The sequence below is a fragment of the Alosa sapidissima genome, chromosome 13, assembly GCF_018492685.1.
Source record: "Alosa sapidissima isolate fAloSap1 chromosome 13, fAloSap1.pri, whole genome shotgun sequence".
NCBI lineage: Eukaryota > Metazoa > Chordata > Actinopteri > Clupeiformes > Clupeidae > Alosa > Alosa sapidissima.
This window is the reverse complement of record NC_055969.1, coordinates 30,915,237-30,927,122: the sequence shown is the minus strand read 5'-3', so window position 1 is coordinate 30,927,122 and position 11,886 is coordinate 30,915,237.

Here is an 11,886-nt window from a genome sequence, read left to right as displayed (position 1 = left end):
GACTGGGCCACATGTCTCACAGCTCTGAGTCACGCACGCAAACCCGGACCAGATAGACGGCAGCCAACTGAGTCCAGCGCTGCATCGTTTTAACTGCTCTTCTTCTTCGGCGAGCTTCAATATCGAAGCCCCACCTCACCAAGGCAACCACGTGGAGGTCTTCATACAACTGGTGGCCCTTTAAATCTGCGGGACCATATACTCTCCTGCACAGAAAATAAACATCAACTGTGCCTGTGGCTTATTTAGCTCTGGGTACTGTTTCAGAAGGTTCTGTGCAAAGACCCTCAGAGATAACTAACACTCCCAGGCAGAGTTAAACTAACTGGTGAGTGTTTGGGCACTGGCATCCCACCCCGAACTGCATTAGCAGAGTTGAAATCTGGGGGAGGTTAACAGATGTGCCTGTCTGGAATAGCTTTTACAGCCTGAAACAATTTCAGTACTGGGAGGAGAGGGGTAGAGGATGGTGGGGGTGGGGGAGGGGGGGGGGGGGGGGTAGTGGTCCAAGGGGGTCCACATTTTTAAGTGTGAAACATGGCCTGCGATCATGAATGATGATCTGCTCTGTTGGTGGAAAGGCTGTTGTAGCGCCAATCGTGTGAATTATCTATTCATGATTACAACTAACTTCTGGCATATATTCAGTGTAAATATTAAGCTTTGCTCAGTTATATCAATAGGCACATTTAGCCAGTCCAAAACTTTGACACTTTTTTTTTTACATATATTAATAAAACACTCTTGGCTCATCTAGCATAGACCCAAATGTTCAGCCTGATCGTCAGCACTGCTTTTGAAATAACAACCTTTTCTCAGCTACACTCAATCACACACACACACATAAATACACACACACACACACACACACACACACACACACACACACACATAAATACACAAACACACACACACACAAACACACACACACACACACACACACACACACACCAATCAAGTGACAAACACCCAGCCACCCACACACACCAACTGAAACACACAACTGGGTCTCTTTCGCTCTTGCTCTCTCTTTCTCTCCCTCCCTGCCTCCCTCTCTCCCTCCCTCCCTGCCTCCCTCTCTCCCTCCCTCCTCACCTCCTCCCTCCCTCCCTCCCTCCTCACCTCCTCCCTCTACTCAGCTTCTATAATTCAAATCCTGTCAGGCCTGTTCCAGACTGCTGGCGCCAGCCTCTCTCTTCAGGAAAAAAAAGAGAGGGAGAGAGAGAGGGAGAGGGAGAGCGAGAGGGGGAAAAAAGCACAGGGAAGGAAAAAAAAAGCTCTTTGAGGGACAAAGCCGGCGGAGCCACACACACAGCAAGCCAGGGCAGAGCTGGAGACAGACGCTTTTTTTCAGCTGTGGGTGGACTTTTTCAGGGCCCAATATTTTTCGTCTTTTGGACCTCTTTTTCCTTCCCAATTCATTTTGTTTTAGTCTCTCGCTCTCCCTCCCTCCTCTCTATCCCTCCCTCCTTCCCTTTTTTTCTCTCTCTCTCTCTCTCTCTCTCTCTCCCTGTCTCTTTCTTTGATCTCTCTACTGCCTTAACTGGTCAATGCAATAAACTCTGCCCCTCTGATATTTTCTTGGCTCGTTTTATTGACCATTTAAAAAAGACCTACTCCACAGATAGTTAATGTGAATCTCTGCTTTGGCCTTGCTCAAATCTGCCATCAACCATGCCATGGAAAATCAGGCACAGCGCGAACTAAGAACGTGAGAAGAAGAAGAAGAAAATTGACAAGCTAAGCCAGGTTTTGAAAGTCAGGCATGGCAGGCACAGCAATCTGTTGCCAGATTTTTCAATGTGTAGCTATAAATAGCTCCAAGCAAAGATTCATCTATTTCAGGGCTAATGAACAAGCCAGTCATGTGACACAAACACGGAGCCAGGACCCGGGATCTGGCCACTAAGTCAAGGCTCTCATATCAATGACAGCGAGAGTGTGTGAAAAACGAGTAGGAAAGATATACCAGCAAACACTTTAATTGTGCTTCCATCTGGACTGTCTAGTCTAAAAAACATTTAGTTTAAGAGAGGAAGTACTTAAGTGTTGGGAGGTATGATGTACAAAAATGATACGCCCCCCTTTTCAGATGCTTCCTGACTAGCTCTATTATCTTTGACTGATGCTAGGTAGCACTTAGGTAGTTTGCGCCAGCTCTGTTGCTCTATCACTACCTCTCCCCCACCTTTATAAGTGAATGATGCATCTTTCCTGATCTACTCCATTCTCTCTACCTTCAGCCTTTGTATAAAGTGCTAAGTGATGTCTGTATGCTACTGAGACCCTTGAATTTCCCCATGGGGATCAATAAAGTATCTATCTATCTATCTATCTATCTATCTATCTATCTAAGCTGCAACATGCTCACTCCTGTATTGAGTGAGCCATTATGAAATGAGTTTGTTGACTTACACAGCTTTTCTTCCTCCCTCCGTTCTGGTCACCATCTTAACCCCTCAGATGGAGTCCTTCAATTGACCTTCAGGATCTAGGTGCTGCCACTGCCCAGTGACGAGCTGGATTAAATATCCCGCATCCTGTGTCAAGTGACAGGGTCTCAAGACTAAGTAGACAAAGAGTTAAAGAGTTAGAATTCAAAATGACACATTCACTATAATCATAGTATTTGTCTTTAGAATTAATTTCTGAATGAACAATGAATTTCTGCATATCCAATAGGCCCAGTTTGAAGTGAAGCTACTAATGATACATCCCATTTGGATTAATGATTAATGCTCCCTTCAGCTCAATAGAAATGTATAACTGTTTTAATAAACTGATAATTAGGAAAAAGATTACACAATGTAATATAATATGTCCATGTTTAGTGACATTTTAACAATCATTTCAACAGTTTAGAACAATAAACAAACAACAAAAACAACATCAATGTGTATGTGTATAGATGTATGTGCTGTACATATACATATGTATAGAATGTTAGCATACCTATGTATGTGTGTCTTAGGGCTTTCAGACATACGTGTAAGACCGGAGGTTCAGCGGATATTAAACGGTGGGGCCGTATATCTGAACAACATAAACGGTCATATGGAAGTCCGAATTTAGCCGGTTGTTCTACTGCCCCCCTCCTAGTATTTCCTCCGGACATTATGTAAATGTGCTGTGTCTGAATGAAGCGTAGAACATGCGGTTAAAATGCATGTCCATGAGGCCAGACAGAGTTGTGATAGAACACATGAAGGGAACGGCAAGAGACACATTGATGTACAACTGCATCGCAAGGCCAAAGGAATTCAAAAGACCAAATCATCCTAAGCAGAAGGCGCTGAAAAGGCAGTAGCCTACAACGACGTCGTTGACGACAATAACAGGAGTATTTAATAAATTGTTAGCCTTAGTGAACACGGTGACCTTACTGCTGAGCCCGATATTTGTTGAGAATGAATATGTCTAGAGAAAATGAAAACGAAGAAAACCCAACTTTGTTCCAAGCTCCTTACGTAAATGCAATAGACACATGGGGAGAGGATGCTTTTGGAAAAATAAACCATGAAAAAACGAACCACTTAAGTTATGTTAGTATTTTCGTTGTATATGATGGCCTTGAAGTCTTGAGTTAGCCTACTGAATTGGCTGGTACCATAAAGCCTTCAAGTTCGTGCATGCTCTCTGTAACGCAAACCAGATTTGGGTTCCATGGCCAAGTAATACCATTCCATGGCCAAGTAATTCACACATAGGTCTGTGTAAGGTCAGTATAAGGTCCGCAGGTTAGCATCATATTTGAATCACCCGAAGGGTAGGACCTCCGTTTGACAAACCTCCGCATATACTCGAGGTTATATCTGAAAGCCCTATCTGTGTGTGTGAGAGAGAGAGCAAGAAAAAGAGAGAGAGAGAGAAAGAGAGAAAGAGGTGAGTGGCTACATGAAGGTGCTGACCCTCCCCACAGCATCATGCAGGCCCCAGCTGAGCCAGAGCTGAGTGGAGACAGGGCCTCGTCAAGGCCAGCGCCAGTCATTTTTCTCCCCGCCTGTCACTCGCCCTCAGACGCTACCCAGATCCCCTCACCCCAAAACTGAGACACTCATAGCAAAGACAGCCCGGGTCCTGCTTGTGTATGTATGATGTGTGTGTGGTGGTGGTGCTGGTTGGGGGCTTGGGGGGCTGGCGATTGTGGGGGGGTGTCTGTCTGAGACAAATTTGGCACCTCGCTTCGAAACGCGCCTCCTGAATCGTGCTTATCTGCCGCCACAAACATTTTAAAATTGCCTTTTACAGGCGGAGCAGCAGCTGAGCCCGGCATCCCATCCTCCCAGAAGCACCCTGTCGCAGACCGGTCATTCCAGCCCTTTGTCAATCAGGCGGTCCTCCAGGGATCCTCCTCCCCCCACCTTCCCCATCCCGAGCCCAGTCTGTCTGCAGCAGAGTGCACCAGTGGTCTGGGCCCCACCGCTGCCACCATTGCCTAATATTCATGCCCTGTGCCAATCCAGTCTGATAGGAGAGGTAATGCTAGTCTGGAAGCAGTGGGCCTGATCTTTTTGACCATCGGTATATGTAAGAGCTGAGGTCAGGCCGTGGGTTATCTAACATTATTTTTGGTTTAACAATAGAAGCCTTTGTCAGCATAACATTCCTATTCAATGGTTTTATGCTCCATATACATATTTTTTTCATATTATGTTATATTATATTTCGTATCTCTCTCAGTCCATGGTCTGCTACAACAACTACTACTACAACTACTTATTACATTCTAGAACTCGGCCAGTTTTGACCAGTTTAACTTGTTTTTTTTTTGTTACTCATTCTGCTACACAGCTCCATTTGTCTTTAGCTCCACTTTGTTCTATCTTCTTGTTCTGACATTGTCTTGTTGTTCTCTGTCTCAGAACATAGGGTTGTGGTAGCAATACCCCTAGCCTTCTCATCTTGCCTCCTTCTCAAAATAACTGACTGGCCCTGTCTGGGGCTGAAGGGGAGAAACAGCTGCTTAGACATAACAATGTGTGCCCAGAATCAACGCCTAGATGTTTCACATCGTTGTAGTTTCAAAGGCAATCTGATACACCTTGTCGTCCCCCCCCCCCCCACACACACACACACACGCAAAGACTCAAACACATGCACACAAACACACACACACACACACAAAATGAACAAGCAAAGGCTCCAAGTAACATGCAAACAAACAAACACACACACACACACACACACACACACACACACAGAGAGAGAGAAACACATATAGCAACATCTTTGTGAAAACACAGAAGTGTCAAAAAAGATTCTTCACTTTCTAGAAAGACTGAAATGAACTTTAAAATCCAGTAGAAATTGTAGTAGCTAGGTTCGTTCCTATACACTACAACTACATCATAGTCCCTTTATACTTCAAATAAATGTTGTATAAGTTTCAAAACATTAGGTAGTCTAGCATAGGTTACATAGCCTATTTAACCATTACAAACTAAACTTGTTAAATATAATAAATAATTAAAGTTAAATATGGTAAAGTGAAAGTAGGCTAAGTATAACTCCTGTCAGTTTAATTTAACTTCTTACAATTTTTGAACAGGCATACAGGCATATAGGCTAGTAGCCTGTTGATGGGTGCCTGAGCAAGAATTGTGTTGTGGACCTCATTCAAATGGACAGCATTCAAATTGCAGTAGGCTACCACCTTACATGTGTCATTTATTGTTCCTAAAAGTAGCAAAGCAAATAGGGTACAAATTAAACTGCTTTATTGTGAATCAAATAGTGGATAAAAGGCTTTCAAATCCTTTAAAATCATCCGGTTGTCAACATGATAAGTGAAAAAAAAAACAGTCTTATGGCTACAATGAAAAGATAAACCTTGCTACTTGGCTAGGCTATATAATTATGTTCTAAGACGAGAACACCGGAGTTACATTTGTGTCTCGAGTAGGATGTTACTTTGTTGTCAGTAACACAAACATTCCAAACGCAATACAATTGTTTCTCCGCGTTGAACAGACAACTGTGCACAAAACCGTTTTAAAAGCTACAACATACAGCTTTAGTATTAGAAAACGCGAGTAAAGACAAAGCTTAACGTTCGGAGAGGCAGTAGGCTAGACAGTCTTTTTCTCTTGCTCTCCCTCCCCCGCTTCAGTTCACTGGAGAGACAGGCAGAGAGAGGGGGAAAAATACCAAGAACGCAGCAACACAAAGGCGGGCGCTAGCTTTCCATCGCTGGCTTACTAATCGGCCTCTTTGTTGTGCTCGATGCATGCCTGTCCCTGTCACATGACCGCGTTTCCATGGCGACCGAGGTCTGAGTAATCATTTGCGCAATGACCTTTATTCCCTTGAGGGAAGGGGAGGGGGAGGTTAGAATGAAAGCAGCCAGCGAAAGCAGGGAGGGGAGGGGAGAGGAGCGGAGAGGAGAAGAGAGGAGAGGGAGGTGGTAAGCAGTAGAGCGAGGCAGACCTAGACTCACACGCACGCACACTCTCTCTCACACACACACACACATACACACACAAAGAGGAAAGAAAAAAATGAAAAAGCAAACTGATTTTCTCTCAGCAGCACTGAGAAGAATCCGTTGGGTTTGGTTAGATAACGAACAGAGCTCACAAAAAGAGCGAGAGAAAGAGAGAGAGAGAGAGAGAGGGGGGGGGGGATGCAGGCAGTAGAGTTAGAAGAGATAGGGAGATAGAGGGAGGCCAACCGTGGGAGAGGAGAGGGTAAAAATGGAGCTTTGCACCCTGAGCCCATTGGAGAGAACCTTATGAAACCCAGCATTCTGCAACACGATTAGCTGTCTACAAAACTAGTTGCTCTTAGGTCTTTTAGATTCAAACAAACCTCGTTATGAGGCAGAGGTAGCTCAATTGCATAAACCCCATTGTTAGACTTTGCTCACATATTAATGTTGTGAAAAAAAGGGTCTTACAGAATATGTAGCATCTACCCAGGCCTGCAACAGACTTAACATGCTTCCCATTTAGTGGTAGTGCTCTGCAAGTAAATTTCAACATACTTAAAACAGTGAGGAAACATTCTATACAAATAACAAACAAATATATTATCAGGATTGGCATATGTTTAACCTATGTTATTGTCTAGTCTAATACCTATAGGCCACAGTACCCGCATGTGGACTGTAGTAGTCCATGCAGTGATGCTGCTTCCATACCCTGACCTCTGAAATGTTCAGACCCCCCTCCCCCCCACACACACCACCACCAACACCACACACACACACACATTTACCAGTACACACACACTCACACACACCTCTGCCATCCTTGCTAGAACAAGGAAATGCAGTGATTACAGAAGAAGACTGAGATTTGGTTGGATGATGTGAAGACCACACCACAAGACCACAATAGTTTGTGTGAGATGGTTGGGATATGGATTGGCTAACTTGATATAATTGTTTTTAGTTTAAAAATGATGTACCCATTAATCTAATACCTGTACAAGTGGGCGACAAACCATTATCAATTGTCACTAACAAAATTACATTTATAGAAGAATTGAAATGAAAGGTTTGCTCCTGGTCACTGGTTTACTGAAGGTTAAATTGAATAACTTTACAGTTCACCAACTTCCATAGAGTTATAGATAGTAGGTGAATTCTGTAGGTGAATTCTGCCCACATTAAACAACCCCGATTGCATTATTAAAGGATGATTTCCTGTATATATTTTTTTATCAACAAAAACTTTGTTGTTCAGAAAAATCACCTCCCATCTATTAACTAAAAGGTAAACATGACCAGTTTAAGGGATGAGAATGCCCTTCACATAAGCTCATTCATAATTCATGCATACACTTGTTTTCTTTCCTCTTAACGTGATACCCCCCAGACAAAGAGTGGCAGTCTCTTCTCTGAGCTCCTCTTTCAGTTGTACAGTTGAGGTGTGCCGTTAAAGGTTATTGGGATAGGCCAGTGTTTACTCTCTCTTGAAGCACACAAACAACAGTGAAAACGCTTTGTTATCCCCTGGAAGGACTGGACATATTTGCAAGTGACTGGCCCCAAGGAGGGGACTAGCCTGAGGCAAGGACACATCCCTTCAAGAAGAGGGAGAAATAAAGATCACTGACCACTGTGGGTTACCAGCCCACCCCTTACACCCCACCAAAAAAAATACACCCACATGAAAGCACACACACACACACACACAAACAAACACACAGGTGCACACAAAGACATAGACCACTGCAATACACTCACTTACATAAAATCTGTCTTTCCCAAAAACACGTTACCACTCACTCTCCTCACACACTCTTGCACACACACACACGCACGCACACACACTCACACACATCGAACACATTTCGGCCTGTCTGGAATGACACACAGCACACAACAAGCCAGCTGGGACCAACGAGGAAGAAGGGGGGTGGGGTTGAGGAAGACAGCGCAACTGTAGGCCAGGAAGCAGTGTGGCGGGGTGTTTGATGGGGTCGGCCGGACCGTTAATCAAGGAAATGGTTCTGTTAGCCATGGCAGCTAAATCTGTGCTGTGGCGCATAGCGCCGGCAGCAAACGTCAATGACACCCATGACATCACCTTCCCGCAGCTCGCCGGATAGATGCACCAGTGATGAGCAGAGGGGGCTGGACGAAGAAGGCTGAGGTGGAACTTACTCACAGAGCCCGGGCTTCGGCAGTCGACCCCTGTGGGGCTAACAATATGCTAACGGAGAGGCAGATATCCATTAACTCCATCTAGGCAAAGCTAGCAATTTTTTTTGGTAGTAAGAGACAAGTGTTGGTTTATTTTATTGGTTTCTTTTTACATTTAAATTATAACTCACCTGTGTATTCTGGAAGAAAGCACCTTTCCTTTTCTGTTCATTCTTTTAAAACCATTTGCCATTCTACATTCGGCTCCAGCAGCTGTCAACCCAGTGACCTCGTGGTCCAATCAATAGCCTGCCCCTGTGGCTCCATTAGCACCGTCCTCTAGGCTAAACCAGGTGTGGAATCAGACTAGCCAAATGGTTTCTTACAGTACACAAAGAAAGGAATACATAGGGGGGAATGTTTTCTTTCTCTTTTTTAAAAAATCTCTGCAATATGTTTTATAGCATAGTTGTATATAACCATTAAAAAACATAACATTTTAATGTAAATGTCTTCTCTAGCCTACACTAGTGAGTTTTTAATGGGATTAGAACTCAATTTAGAAAGCTGAGCAAGGAAAGCATCACTCCCAGTTTACAATTTGCACAGGTGTTCTAGCTGTAAGGAGGATGCATAATAACACTGGCCCTGGAATCTAGTGATCACTGTCATAACACACAGTTCTCTGTAGCTGGGTGTTGTGGGTTATAGGTTCTTCACTTGTGCCTCAAATTTCAGCTACCTTGCTAATCATGTACATATGTAACGGATGCCAGCTAGCTTAGCTGTGCTTGTGGAACGTTGGTAAACCTCACTCCCCGACGCCTCAAGAGTGCTGCTGGCATGCGAGCCCTGTTCGCGGGTTCGAGTCCGGGCGTGTGCAGGGCTGAATCGCGCAGGTTCAACACAACGCAGGTTACACATACAGATATTATTGGCAAGATAATTAGCCTGAAAAATAATGGATTACCATTATAGACACTGACTGGTCTTATATCAACAGCTAGTTAGTTACTTAAACGGGCCATCCCTATGTTCCCCTCTCGGGGTTATGGTTATGGTTAGGGTTAGGGTTTTTAAAAAAGGGTCCTATGTTCCCTGGTCCCATACAAAGAGGGGAACATATGACCCGGGAAACATAGGTACGCTCCCCTATTTAAAGGAGAATTCTGCCAATTTTTCACATAGATCTCTGTTTCTCGGGGTCACGATTACTGTTGGTATGAAAAAAAAAACGAGCTAGCTTGAGTTGCTGAAGCCAACAGTTAGAGCTTCCAGGCAGCTAGTGCATGTTCAGTGTTCATGAGGTCCCATGTTCTGGCTACTAGCTGTTGGCTGCAGCAACTCGAGCTAAGTAAAACCGATTGTTTTTGTTTTTTGTTTTCTCCGAGAAACAGAGATCTATGTGAAAAATCACTGTAATTATACAAACACCTTCATTAACCCTTAGAACCCGATTGACGCAAAGTGTATCAAAAAACACACCCTTTCTTCTCTGTTACATTGCTCTAGAACTGTTCATCGCAGCGAGATGAAACCTCTATTGCATGACAGAGCAGAAGTGGGGCTTTCCAAAGAGACTACACACTTGTCTGTACGATCAAGTATGAAAATTAAAAAAAAAATCATGAAATTAAATCAAATTGCATCATATTTAGTCTATACTTCTCTGCGTTCACCTGCACACCCATTACTGTCGTTTGAATTACTCGCGGACCCGTGATCGGATAGATATGGCAAGCATATCAGATGAAAAAGGAGACTCAGGGCTATCCATTGGTACCATGTATATCCTGTTATCCTGTTATCCTGTTATAAAACAGACGAAGTGACAGCAAAATAATAACTTCATATAGCTGGACTTACCCCACGTTTTTGTCTGTTTTTGTGGCAAAGCATGTTTATAATCCAATGCTATCGTGTGTTTCTCTATGGCAAACCATGTTCATAATCCGGTTTTGAGATCCTAGCAAATTCCTGCATGGCATCCAATTCAAGGCTCACATTGCATCCCAATTTGTTCAACAAACACTTTTTTTGCCATGGCAATGCAGTAAAAAGTTGAGAATCATTATGATTGCATAGGCAAACACTGGCTCACGCAAACTCGGGTCAAGTCAGGTCAGATCAGTTCGTGTCACAGATATGGAGCGCAGAAAGGTCATTTTTCATCACTAAATAAAAAATGGCATTTATTTCCGTAAATCATAGACCACATATTTCAGTAAATTGCTCGGCCCTAGAGTATCCCTCCAACATGGCAATTATATTGCCCGATTCAGGACAGTCTGCCCTACACACACATAAAATGCATGTAGAGCTATGAGCTTGCTGTGGTGAGATACATGTCAAAATATAATAATTTTTATAATACACTTTTTATATTTTAATTCTTTAAAAATCAAAATAAAATCAATGCTAGTACTAATACATGAAATGATGGCAGATCTGGATAGCCTAGACTCTGCTGAAAAAAAAACAATATATAATATGTGTGTGTGGCGCTTACAATGACCAGAATAAATCCTTATGAATAAAGGTAGTGAAAATGCCCTAAAAACAGCTTAGGGTTTTAATGTATGCAGCTGTTTCAGTTGAGGAGGTTTAGCTCTAGCTTGCAAGGCTATTACATGTAAATCATGATACATAATGCGATAAGGCATCGTATTGCATTCAGTAGCATAACCAAGTACAAAATGTATTATTTTCCGAATATAGGCCTACACATTTTTGGATAAGCAAAAAGTAATATAAATATAAATATAGCTGTATTGTATAGCTATATTTATAATATACACTTATAAATATAGCTGCAAGCAGCAATGTGGGGGCCAAGCAGTGCGCTATAGCAGGAATGGCGTTGCCATGGCCTGAACAAGCACTGCGCTATAGCAGGAATGGCGTTGCCATGGCCTGAGCAAGCACTCACAGCAAGTTTGATTGCAATTGGATAAAGAATGGCTGAGAAATAAGCTCATTTACTTTGTTATAGTGCCCCTAGAGGCGAAAATAACACCAATGTCCTTGTGTGTTCTCACAATCAGCTACCATGTCCCCGGACTTCATACAAAGAGTTGAGATGTGAGCTCACTTTTTTTTTTATTACAGCACCCCTTGAGGCCAAATGATGCCAATTTCCTAGTGTGTTCTCACAATCAGGTACCAAGTCCCTATACCAAGTTTGGACTTCGTACATCAAAGTGTTGCTGAGATACGAGCTCACTTCCTGTATTGCAGCGCCCCCTATAGAGGCCAAATGATGCCAATTTCCTAGTGCGTCATCCTAATCAGGTAACAGC